General features: G+C 37.9%; 1 pseudogene across 1 annotated transcript in view; it reads right to left on the bottom strand.

Moving 5' to 3' along the window:
• LOC308079549 (stonustoxin subunit beta-like) overlaps positions 1-2,300 on the bottom strand; it is a 6,911-nt pseudogene extending 4,611 nt beyond the window's left edge. Inside the window, exons 1-2 of the transcript in view lie at positions 2,187-2,300; positions 1-514 (exon numbers count right to left, since the gene is read on the bottom strand). The exon at positions 1-514 is cut by the window's left edge and continues 1,231 nt beyond it. The product of the transcript in view is annotated as a stonustoxin subunit beta-like (transcript). The remainder of the gene's footprint in view (positions 515-2,186) is intronic.
• Between the last annotated feature and the right edge of the window lie 10,937 nt (positions 2,301-13,237).

Raw genomic sequence — 13,237 nt, 5'->3', positions numbered from 1 at the left:
TTTCTCACTTTTTGTAATTTCTGTGCCTTCTATTTGTACAGATCCTTGACCATCTATTGCCAAGTATGGAATCTGATTATTACCTTCATGTTGCCTTCAATGTGTTGACAATTCTCTTCATGAGACACATCACGGTCAAATACAAAGAAGGCTTGTGCCCCTTTAAGGATACCAGTGACAACATGTGTTGCCGTGTTAGAATCACAGACGTGTGAATGTTTTATATTGCTTGGTCCAAGTGTATTCATTGACAGTTCTTGGAACTCTGTGGTAGCTTTGTATTTTAATGTTACTCTGGCCTGATTTTGTGAAGTCTTGCAATCTTTGAGATATTTGGCAGAGCCACCAACCTCTACCAGTCCAGCCAAGAAACTTGCTTTCAAGGAAGCTTTAACATCCAGTGATGAAGTTTTGTACTCTATTGTTTCAGATGTGACTATTTCAAATTCAGCGTTGGGCTGGCGTCTTGTTCTTGTGTCCTTTAGTAGATCTTCAAAATCCCACAATGTAAAGCCTGTAATAGATGAAATAAACAGCAAGTTACCTTCATCACTTGTTTCACTGTGGTTGATGAATAAAATATATATTTTGTAAACAGCCTTGGAATTCATCCAGAATACAGGTGAAGTGTGTATTTCTTCCTTATTTTATTTTCATCTTTGCCCATACATTATCCTCGCTATCTGTTCCATATTGTTATTTTTTGTTTATTGATTGCAAAGTTATGTTGTGGAAAAACATTTGAAATAGCTTCACTAATTCCTGACAGAAACATTTTATAATGACATTATGTTATAAATGCATTATAATCTTCTTACTAATAATACTAGTATAATTACAGTTATAAGCACTCATAACTCATATTGCTTTGTAACAATGAGTCACACTATGTGGTATTTGGGTGCTTTAACCACTAGCATCCCTATTCTGGGGAGAACGTTCACCTAGAATAGCAGATGTGCAAGCATACGTGTCATGTTGCAACGCAATGTGGTGTAGAGGGGAAAAGGAGCAGATCTAGTATAGAGCCCTGGGGACTCCGGTCAAATAAGTGAATCAAGTTGTTAATTAATTTAATTTAATTAGTAATTTAAGATCATAAGATGTCATAAATGGTTGTGTAATGTTCTTGCATAGATTTAAGTATATGTTTTACTTAAATTAATACACTTATAATTAATTATACATTTCTATTACAGCTATTATAATTGTAATTAACTCTGATCGTGGCCAAAACAAAAATACAAAAATAATTGAAATCCGCCATCTTTGAACTTCTGGTACGTAATGAAACAATTGCTATTGGATGTAACCGCAGCGAGGGCGGGTCTTCACTTGGTAGAACCAGCAAAAGCCGTAGAAACATACCCTACTAAACCCGACCATAATTTACTAAACGCATATCATGAAGATTTAAAAAAGACTTTAAACTAGCGATTGAAAACATAAAGTGTTTATGAAAGTATTTACTAAGGTAATGAAATCAAGTGTAAAGTCCGCCCGTTCATTTCTATTGAGAATCATTTTTACTGCAACCAGCACTGCTCTGCAGAAGGTGAACTAGCGCCATCTGCTGGGCCTTTAATAGGAACAGCATGCTGTAAGAGAACCTGGAAATGAGCTTCAATTCCAGTGCCGGGGGTTTGCCCACTGGTCCAGAGCCAATCTCCTAAATCTCTGTACTTATTTATGTTGTATGCTGCCTGCCAATAGGCCAAGGAAGACATGCCATCCCAATTGTTTCATGGTGGTGCTAAACCAGTCCACTTTGCGTTTTGGCACATATCTTTTGAACTGTAGGCCCACATAGGTCATGCCCATTTCTGCCTAAAAATAATTTCCGCCATTTTGCATTTTCTTCAAAACTACTTCTACAGATTCTTTACAACACTCGCACAAACTTCTACACATTATACCCGAAATATTGCAACACATCTTTACTTGTTAATTTTTGTATATAACACATATATTATAGCTTTTAGTGTCACACTTAGCTTCATTTTGCGTCACGCTTTATAATCTGAATACAGCATTAGGCTTGTAAGTTGAATTCTCACTGGGAGTACCTCACATAAAACATCTAAGTAATAATACTGGAGTATTAGTAGTATCATTAGATCTGTTTAAAAACATAAACAGCAGTATAGTCTATAGTCACATCCTACATTTAAAGCTGTATACTGTACCTGGGATAAGTGAGTCTCTGCGACAGTCATAGAGCATGCCAAGGCTGAAGGGTCGACCAAGAGCTGCCAGCTCTATAGTTTGTCTCCTCTCTGGATCCATGGCTTACACTGCACTGGAGAAAATAAATCATTCATTCATTCTAAATGAGTTATAGTAGAAATACATAATAACAACACATCAATGACCGATATGCCCATTTATTTAAGGAGCCCAGTTATGGGCATATACTGATGCCATCAGGTATCTCCATATGTGGGCACACAAGAGATAAGAACAGATGATACAGAGATCTCCATATATGGGCATAAAAGGGACATTAAGATGAATTAAGATCTATGTTTGGCAACGGTAAGGTGGGAATTATCTCCTTCTCTCTGAAACTAAACTAGATGAGTCTGTGAATGATTCTGAATTTGAGATTGAAGGTTATTTGGAAGGATAACGATTATTTGGGGGCAGGGTGTGTATCTAGGAGAGAACTACCCTTACCTTCAATACACTGTCTTTGAATGCATTGATGAGAAGAGTTTTGCTTCGGGTCGGGTATGAACACTTATCATTTAAGAGTTATTGATCCGCAAATTTTTACTCCAAACGTCTAGTAGATGAAAAGTGCACCAGAGATAACAATGTGTTGTCATAGTAACACGGCAGACAGCTGCATACCATCAATTTCAGTGTGAGGGGAGATCCTTTCTGACAAAGTGCCTCATCTGCTGGACATACTGTATATGTCTACAATCTGTGCACTATTGCAAAACACATGTCACATGTTTAAAAAATATAGTCTATATATATATATATATATATATATATATATATATTATGTATATATATATATATATATATATATATATATATATATATATATATATATATATATATATATATATATATATATATATATATATATATATAATGTATATGTGTGTGTGTCTTTAACAACACATACCGCAACACACTTTTACACGTCTTCTGGTTGAATATTTAATTACAGTAAACCTCAAAGTGACACCTTGACAGTAGAATCCTCTGAGTCTGAGCATAATAATCCATAATGACCAGCAGTTATATAACATTATAAACATGGTTATAAGTCGTTATACATGATTATAAACATGTATAACAAGCATTATAATGCCTTATAAGGGCATTATATTGCAATATAAATGAGCTTATAAAGCATTATAGAGGTGACCGATTGGGATGCAAGGGTTTAAGTGGTTAAAGGTGCCTCAAAGAGCCAATGAGACGTCCCAAGAACCAAAAAAGGGAACCATTCTGGTTCTATTTTACTTTAGTATTTCCTTTTTTTTAATAGGCTACTTTGTGCTTCTACTCCATTACAACTCAGAGGCAAATATCAAACTTTTACTCCACGACACTTATTAGACAACTTTTGTTACTAATTACTTTGCAGATTTAGATGACTATTATTGCGAAATATACATGAACCACTTAAGCCCTATTTTATACTTTGGGTATTTGAAAATAGCCGATCTACAAGCTCACAACGCATCGCATCATGACTTGTCGTGAGCTCTGTGATCAATAATGCAGAAAATGCCCTGTACGATCAATTCAGAAAAGGTGCATGAATTTACCAAATTCCCTGGCTACTGATCCACAACGTGGATTGAGAACAAAAAGGCAACCTGACCCTAGATGTGTACTTGGAGGCATTAAAACACCAGTTCCAGGCTTGTATTAGATTAGAGTGAGGTCCAGGAGTTTTCCTCAAGTAGTAGTCTCAAACAAAGTTTTTTCTTACAATAAATAACAATATTTTCTGTGAAATTACATATTTAAACCTGTAATTTGTCTTTTTTATGCCTCCAGTAAGATCAGTTAACATTTTACACCTTTCAGAATACTAAACACCATCAATTTTCTTTGTTGGATTATCCTGCCAATTCAATTCAATTCAATTCAATTCAATTCAATTCAATTCAATTCAATTCAATTCAATTCAATTCAATTCAATTCAATGTGATCCTGTATGTCCTTACCTGTCACAAGTCGTGATGAATCCAACGTCCTCGTCTGTACAAATGCAAATGTAATTGCAATGGATGAAATTTCCTTCAAATGTAATTGTTGAATGTGTTGTAGTTGCAGTCAGTCACAGGCAGTCAGTCGGCAGGCGTGATACTAAAATGTGTTTCTAATACCTAGGAAGCTTTAACATCCAGTGATGAAGTTTTGTACTCTATTGTTTCAGATGTGACTATTTCAAATTCAGTGTTGGGCTGGCGTCTTGTTCTTGTGTCCTTTAGTAGATCTTCAAAATCAGTCAGTCACAGGCAGTCAGTCGGCAGGCGTGATACTAAAATGTGTTTCTAATACCTGTTATATACAAAGACTGGGCGGAGACACATTGATAGAGAGATACAGTACAAACAAACTAATGAAGCTCCACCCACAATTGTGTGTGTGTGTGTGTGTGTGTGTGTGTGTGTGTGTGTGTGTGTGTGTGTGTGTGTGTTTCAGTGGTGGAAAAAGTTCTCAAATGTGTTACTTATGTAAAAGTATCAATACTGCCGAAATTTATATAGGGCTGAAGTGGTTAATGTAGGTTTTGTAATAATAATAATAAAAATCTCCAAAGTAACTAGTAACTAAAGTTTGCAAAATTCTACTTAAGTACAGTACTTAAGTAAATGTACATAGTTACTTGTGTGTGTGTGTGTGTGTGTGTGTGTGTGTGTGTGTGTGTGTGTGTGTGTGTGTGTGTGTGTGTGTGTGTGTGTGTGTGTGTGTGTGTGTGTGTGCGTGTGCGTGCGTGCGTGCGCTCATGCGAGAGCGCTTGTATTTCTATACTTATGAGGACCAAATATCCCCACAAGTATAGAATTTGCCTGGTCCACACTCCACACAAGAAAAATGGTTGTGATTAAAACATATATTTAGAGGTTTACAATAAAATAAAATAAAATCAGGTTGGGGTTAGCGTTAGGATTAGGCATTTAGAGGTTAGGTTTAGGTGTTAGGTTTTCCCTATTTTATGCTTGTATTTATAGCTTTGAACTATACCGTAGTTTTTTTCACAAAAAAAAGCCAATCTACAAGCTCACAATGTGTCAACGTGTTTTACAGATTCAGGTCAGGATCAAAAGTGACACCCAGGTTAAGCTAGGAACGCACGGCCACATTTGTATTAAAAATGCTACTATTTTGCATTGCCACCCATCTTACAATGTGTTTTATCTATTCTTGTCTGATATACATATAAAGGGTTCAGTACTGTCTCCAGTCAACCATGAACTGTTTTACATGAGACATGGAGCTGGATACAAAAGTAAATTCTTAATTATATACTGTACATAAATTGGTCATAATGACCTAGTGGCTCCAATTTTCGTAATGAAAGGTTTTAAGATAAGTCCTTTTGCAGAAAACGGACAGGGGCGTCGGAGTATAGATGCTGAATATGGAAGGAAAAGGGAGAATGGAGAGGGAGTCCTGCACACTGTCTTCACTTATAAAGAATAAGTAATGAAAGGTTTAACGTGTCATATTCTTGATAATCCTCAGAAAACTGTTGAAATGTCAAAATTTGAGCAACTGTGGTGAGTGACATGGATTTCACAGCGGTTGTGTAAATAAGCAGCACACAATCATCTGTGCTTCCTCCAGCTTGAACATTGAACATTGCATCGGCTTCTGATGCTATCAATGCACTGAATGGGACATTATCCCGTGTAATCAGATGATTGAATGGTCTGAGTACTGTAGGTGAGATACTGACCTACCCACGTGTAATCAGACTATTGATTGGTGAGATACTGACTTACCCGGGGACAGAGCTGTCCCCACAACATGATTTACGATTCTGTGCCTACCGGTACATAACTCGGACGGACGCATTTAGTGGTCAATCTTCATTGGTACAGACACATAGTTGGAAAAAAGATGAAGTGATGTGTATGTCCAACCCAAATTGGTTCATGTGCAGGGTAAACAAACAACAACAACAACAACAATATAATGTGTGACATAACAGAAATTATGTTAGCCCTGTGACTGCTAGTATCAGTATATGAGAGGGGTCACACCACATTGATGTGTTTCTCTGTGTACGAGAGAGCACCATATCATCACTGTTGGGTGGAAACCTTGTAGGTGCAAAACCAGAGCTGGAACCCTGAACGGGCCTGTTGGGCCAAAGGGTCCAAAGGTCAGGGGGGCCCTCTAGGACATTTGGTCGACTGAGACCCATTGTTCCAGAGCCTGAATTTCAGAAGCTGAACCAAAAAGACCCCTTTGCTTCTTTCAGTTCACTCTCAGTTAGAAAGGTGTGGTGATATTATGTGGATATTATCGTTGTGAAGTTGTTGCTGATGAGACAAATACTTTACTTAAAATATTGCAAAAATATTCAGTTACATTATTCTTTTTCTCTGCAGAAGTCTTGTGAAATGTGAAAGTGTCTTTTCAAGTATAGCCTTTCTACACTGTGCAGCTTTGCTTATGAGACAAATGCATTTCCCATTCGACTTGACAAAAAATAATTAATCGTATGAGTTTTGTGTCATGGTGACATTGATGTCTTGTCAAATTAGTTGTGCTGGAAAATCAGAAGTCGTCTAGCACTAAACAGGTAACACACCTGGACGATTGATTTGCTGCCATGGTCATCCCTGTGTTAATTCGCGTGTGATTTGTAGGGTTCAGGGTTCACATTCAAACCAACAAATCTGAGTCTGTATGGATGGTGGACGACACCACACAAACTGTGTTTTACTTGAGCCATAGAGATGGGAGACAAAGGGAATTATTACCCCTTAAAGCTATCCTCTTCTACCCAAAATTTTAACCCGGTTTGCTGCAGTGCTGCATTCGAGTCAGATTCTGTGTCTATCTAGGTGAGACATGACACAATCTGAATTTCTCCATAGAAGAGCTGGGAAACAAAATACAACCTACCCAATTGCAAAAGTTATATTATATTAACATAATCTACCATACAGAAACAATTACAATTTTATTCATTAAAAAAAGTTACATAGTGCTGCTTCAAGTTGTCCATGTTGCATTTCTTGCAATATATGTAATGCAAATTAAAAAATAATATATAATTTCATGTTTTATTATTATTTTAACGACTTGGTGTTTTAATAAACCCTGGTGTCCCTATTTTGGGAAAGTCATTACATTTTCAAAACTTTTAAAAAAATCTACAAGCTCACAACACGCCGGTATGCAACATTTTGAGAGCCATCAAATAACAAGCTAATAACAAACACAATTGAAATGTTTTTGAAAATATAAAACACAACAAAAAATATTGCTTAATACTGACTGAAGACTGAAGTAACATTGCATGTTTTGATAACTTTTTATTCCAGAGCAACGTTACAAGGAGCCAATTGAAGAGAGAGCCAGAGTGAGTGATCTGGCAGTAATTACATCCTGAAATGAACATGTGAGGGAGAAGAGAAAGTTTATAAATAGTGTATAAATGCTGCAGTGTATTGGATTTATGTCTGAATTTCATGTGAGATTGAAAGCTTGATGAGCTGGAGATTTATTTTAAATTTTTTATAACATCCTGTGATAAACATTTATTTTCATCCACAGTCCAAAGCCTAATTATTTTTAGACAAAAAAGTGTCATGAGACACTTCATTCAACAAAAACAAACAAACAAGCAAACAAATAAATGATTTAGCCTAGAGATAATGCATTAATCATAAGCTGTTGGTACAAATATTATTTGCACTTGTCTAAAGGAATCATAGATTTGATTTTGTATTGTTCTCCATCGCAATCATACACAGCATCCACACTGGCATTAAATAACCCCCCCAAATATCAGGATACACACACACACACACACACACACACACACACACACACACACACACACACACACACACACACACACACACACACACACACACACACACACACACACACACACACACACACACTCTCTCACTTCAGTATGTCACAGGAGCAATCCATATGAATTCAACAGTTACAGCATTATTCCTTTCCACATTGGCAAAGCAATCACCAAAAATCATTATTCCATATACCAACAGTCACACAAAAGTTCTATATCCAGTCCACTGCTTTTCTATTCCCTACATTTTTAGAAATAATCTACTGTAACAATTAAAAGTCTGGAATTCAAAATGTACTTGAGTAAAAGTACAAAAGTATTGAAATCAAAATGTACTTAAAGTATCAAAAGTAAAAGTAGGCCTATACTCATTATGCAGAAGTCCCATTTCAGGTTTTCAAATATATAAACATCTTTTGAAAATAGCAGATCTACAAGCTCACAATGCGTCGCATTGTGAGCTTGTAGATCTGCTATTTTCAAATCGCCAAAATGTATATAGGGCTGAAGTGGGTAATGTATGTTTTGTAATAATAATCCAAATCTACAAAGTAACTAGTAACTGAAGTTTTCAAATAATTGTAGTGGAGTAAAAGTACAATATTTGCCTCTGAGATGTAGTTGACAGTGGTGGACAGTAACAGAGTAAATGTACTTGAGTACTGAGTACAGATTCTGAGGATCTGTACTTTACTTGAGTATTAGATTTTTTTGATACGTATTACTCTTACTTGAGTACATTTCCAAGACAAATATTTTACTTTTACTCGAGTATATTTCTAGGAAGGCTATTAAGTACTGAGTACTTTTAAGCCCACTCCACATCCACAACAATGTTTCGCCATGCATGTTGCAACATGCAACTACTTGCAACTACTTGCAACTACTTGCAACCATTAACCCCAATAGTAGGGTCATTACATTACATTACATTACAGTCATTTAGCAGACGCTTTTATCCAAAGCGACTTACAATAAGTGTATTCAACATAGGTAGGGAACGAAAACTACTAATCACCAGAAGTCTTTAGTGCATTTTCTGCATAAACAAGCAACCAAGAGTATACCTAGCGCTAAGGTAAAAGTGCAATATATCAGCTACCTATTTCCTTAAACAGATGAGACAAAATAGCTAAATCAAATGAGCATGAGCTAAAACAAATAAGTATATCGACTAAACAAGATCCAATAAACAATCCAATAATCCAATAAACAATACAGCAATAGAAAACAAGCGTTCGTACAACTAGTTAACAACAAGTAGGTCAGGCAGGGAGGAAGGGTAGTGTTTCCTGAAGAGGTGAGTTTTCAGCCTGCGGCGAAATATGGGCAGTGACTCTGCTGTCCTAACATCAGTGGGAAGTTCATTCCACCACTGTGGGGCCAGAACAGAAAAGAGTCGTGACCGTGTGGATCGGCCAGAAGGACCCTTGAGTGACGAGGCAATCAGTCGCCCCGAGGTGGCAGACCGAAGTGGTCGGGCAGGGGTGTAGGCATCGACCATAGCCCGGAGGTAGGAAGGAGCTGTTCCTTTCACTGCCCTATAGGCTAGCACCAGGGTTTTGAACTGGATGGGAGCCGCTACGGGGAGCCAGTGTAGAGAGCGGAGAAGGATGGTTGTGTGGGAGAACTTGGGGCGGTTGAACACCAGACGAGCCGCAGCTTTCTGAACAAGCTCCAGAGTCCAGACTCCAGGTCATCTGTGGCACTTCCGTGACCGTGGAGAGCAAAGGTCCGTTTCTCAATGGATTTGTCATCTAGGAGGGTTATTAAACAAATTTAGCCGGGGTGTATTTTTAAAAGGGGCGGGAACATTTGTGAGAGACCAAAATCCAAAATGGCTGCCGTGAAAATTAACTTTTTAATGGTTTGACCTATAATGATGCACAATACATGGTTTCAGAGTTTATTTTGGTCAAGGAATACATCTTTGGTGTTCATATAATGATTTGACCTATTGTTGACCTTCAAATGCAAGATGGCTGCCAATTATGAGCTCCAAAAGTGTGTTTTTTTTTCAAACTCGTCACAGAGCCTTCTTATTAGGCTCTAATGAAAGCTCTGCTCATGATGAGTTGAATAATATGCAGTATAAGTACACAGAAGTAATCTCTGAGGTCAATAAAGTCAATGTTTGTGTGTAAACAACAGTTACTGATGTGCGGTTTCCCATTAAATAGTGTAGGCTACTGAGAATATGGTGTCCAGTTCATCCCATCACATTTTCATAATGAACCAAAAATAAATTAGCACTATAGCCGTACTATTCTGTATGCAAAGCTAGAAAGGTTAGTTGCTTGAGGTGAATTTAAAGGTCAACTCATTTGTTACCCTTATTTTGTAGTAGTGTTTCCTGTCTGCCTACTTACTTTTACCTGCCTTGTCTAACCAGTCTTGTGATTGTGTCAGTGTTTCCACCTGTGTCCTCTTAGTCCCCCAGCCTATCCTAGTGTTGATTGTCTGTTGAGTTCACCTGTGTCCTGTTAATCCCTGTCTATATGGGAATACCACTCATTTTCAACGTTGAAATATGTCTTTAATAATACACCTTAGCTGTTGTGTGGAAATAAGAAAAAAGCCCCCCCGCCCCCTTCTATGTTGCCTAGAACTGGATAATTGATTGAGATCATGTGATCAGTGACATACGCAAGGTGTACTTTTGGCCTCAGCCAAAAGTACACATGATCACGTGGCCTCAGCCATGTGATCAGTGTCATACGCAAGGTGTACTTTTGGCCTCAGCCAAAAGTACACCTTGTGTATGTCACTGATCACATGACCTCAATCAATTATCCAGTTCTAGTTAAGTCAAGTCAAGTCAATTTTATTTATAAAGCACGTTTAAAAACAACCAGGTTGACCAAAGTGCTGTACAGCATAATAAAAAACAACATAAAAATAAATAGACGAAAAATAAACATCATTGCAAAAACATTTCAAAAACAGCAAAAGTTAAAACAATGACAGACCACAAGATAAGAGCATGGGGGGGGGTGCAGGCTGGATGGAGAAAAATCTAGGGTGGATCAAAAGCTATAGGAGAAGAGGTGTGTTTTGAGTCTGGGATTTGAAAGTGTCCAGGGAGGGGGCGAACCTAACAGTGGTGAAGGCTGTTCCACAAATTTGGGCCAGCCACGGAAAAGGCTCGGTCGCCTTTTTGCCTCAACCGGGCGTTCGGAACCTTGAGAAGCCTCTGGTCAGAGGATCTCAATGGCCGGGTGCTGTCCGGGGGGCCCAGCAGTTCAGCGATGTAGGGTGGTGCTAGTCCATTTAGTGCTTTAAAAACAAATAAAAGGATTTTTAAATCTATTCTAAATCTGACTGGCAGCCAGTGGAGGGAGACCAGTACAGGGGTGATATGGCCCCGCCTACGAGTGCCAGTCAGCAGTCTGGCGGCAGCATTTTGTACAAGCTGGAGTTTTAGGCAACATATTGAGGTATTCTTGATTGAGGTCATGTGATCAGTGACATACGCAAGGTGTACTTTTGGCTGAGGCCAAAAGTACACCTTGCGTATGACACTGATCACTGATCATGTGTACTTTTGGCTGAGGCCAAAAGCACACCTTGCGTATGTCACTGATCACATGATCTCAATCAATTATCCAGTTCTAGGCAACATAGAAGGGGGCGGGGGGACTTTTTTCTCATTTCCACACAACAGCTAAGGTGTATTAAAGACATATTTCAACGTTGAAAATGAGTGGTATTCCCCTACATAAGAATCCACGGAGCGCTGCCCTGTAGGTGGCGCAGCCATTGCTGCCTTTATTGACCTCAGAGATTACTTCTGTGTAGGCCTACTTATACTGCATATTATTCAACTCATCATGAGCAGAGCTTTCATTGATTAGAGCCTAATAAGAAGGCTCTGTGACGATTTTGAAAAAAAACAAAACGTTTGGAGCTCATAATTGGCAGCCATCTTGCATTTGAAGGTCAACAATAGGTCAAATCATTATATAAACACCAAATATGTATTCCTTGACCAAAATAAGCTCTGAAACCATGTATTGTGCATCATTGTAGGTCAAACCATTAAAAAGTTCATTTTCACGGCAGCCATTTTGGATTTTGGTCTCTCACTAATTTTCCCCACCCCTTTTAAAAATACACCCCGGCTAAATTTGTTTAATAACCCTCCTAGATGACAAATCCATTGAGAAACGGACCTTTGCTCTCCACGGTCACGGAAGTGCCACAGATGACCCTACTACAATGGCAGTTGCAAGGAGTTGCATCGGTGTGGTTGACCTTAAAACAGTTTTGTTGCAAGGAGCTGCGACTAGTTGCATTGGTGCGGTTTGGCCTTTAGGTTGGCTGTTTTTTTTCTTCCCTAAAATGCAATTGGCCACACTTCTGCTCTCACACTAGCCGTGTTTCTGGCTTCCCCCTCCGCTCGCCTCTTTGTTACATCTTGTATGGGTGTATAGGAGTAAAAGTATTTAGTTCTGGTTCCTCAGTCATTTCTATGTTTTTATAGGTGTTTCTGAAGGCTTTGTATAACATCTACAAGCAAGCACATCAGTGCATGCAGTGCAGGTGGTTTCAGAGAGTTACAGTACTTCTCTGAAACAAGAGTTACAAGGTCCTATAAATTCATTGTGAAAACGTTACAGCAATTCATTGATATCAAAATTAAGAAATGTACTTCTACTTTTACTTTTACTTGTACTTTAAGTATTTTTCAAAGCATGTACTTTGGAATACTTAAGTATATTTAAAAACAATTACTTTTTTACTCTTACTTGAGTAACATTTTGACTGAGCTACTTTTACTTATAGTGGGGTGAATTTGACCAAGGAGTATCTGTACTCTTACTCAAGTACTGGGGTCGAGTACTTCGTCCACCTCTGGTAGTTGAGTAGAAGTAAAAGTACTGAAAATTGGTACTAACAAACAAACAAACCACACAGGAAGACAGCTGAGGCATTGATACAGGTAAAATAAGTATAACTTTTATTCAGCATTCACCAGGTCACATTGACAGTTAATGGATACAATTCATCTTGTCGGATTATATAAATACATTTGAACAACAAACTATATACCTTACAAAAGATTGATAATTGATTCTTGAGAATTATTTTTCTTAACAGATAAAGCACATCACACATTATTGTTACACCTCTGATTTTGTGGATATTGATTTTCATTATCACTTAAAAGGACAAGCCGTCAAAATACAAATAGCATGTAAT

The sequence above is a fragment of the Gymnoscopelus braueri genome (assembly GCF_963280865.1).
Source record: "Gymnoscopelus braueri genome assembly, chromosome: 23".
In the NCBI taxonomy this organism is placed as follows: Eukaryota; Metazoa; Chordata; class Actinopteri; order Myctophiformes; family Myctophidae; genus Gymnoscopelus; species Gymnoscopelus braueri.
The sequence above is the reverse complement of the archived record's forward strand: the minus strand, read 5'-3'. Positions and strand labels throughout refer to the sequence as shown.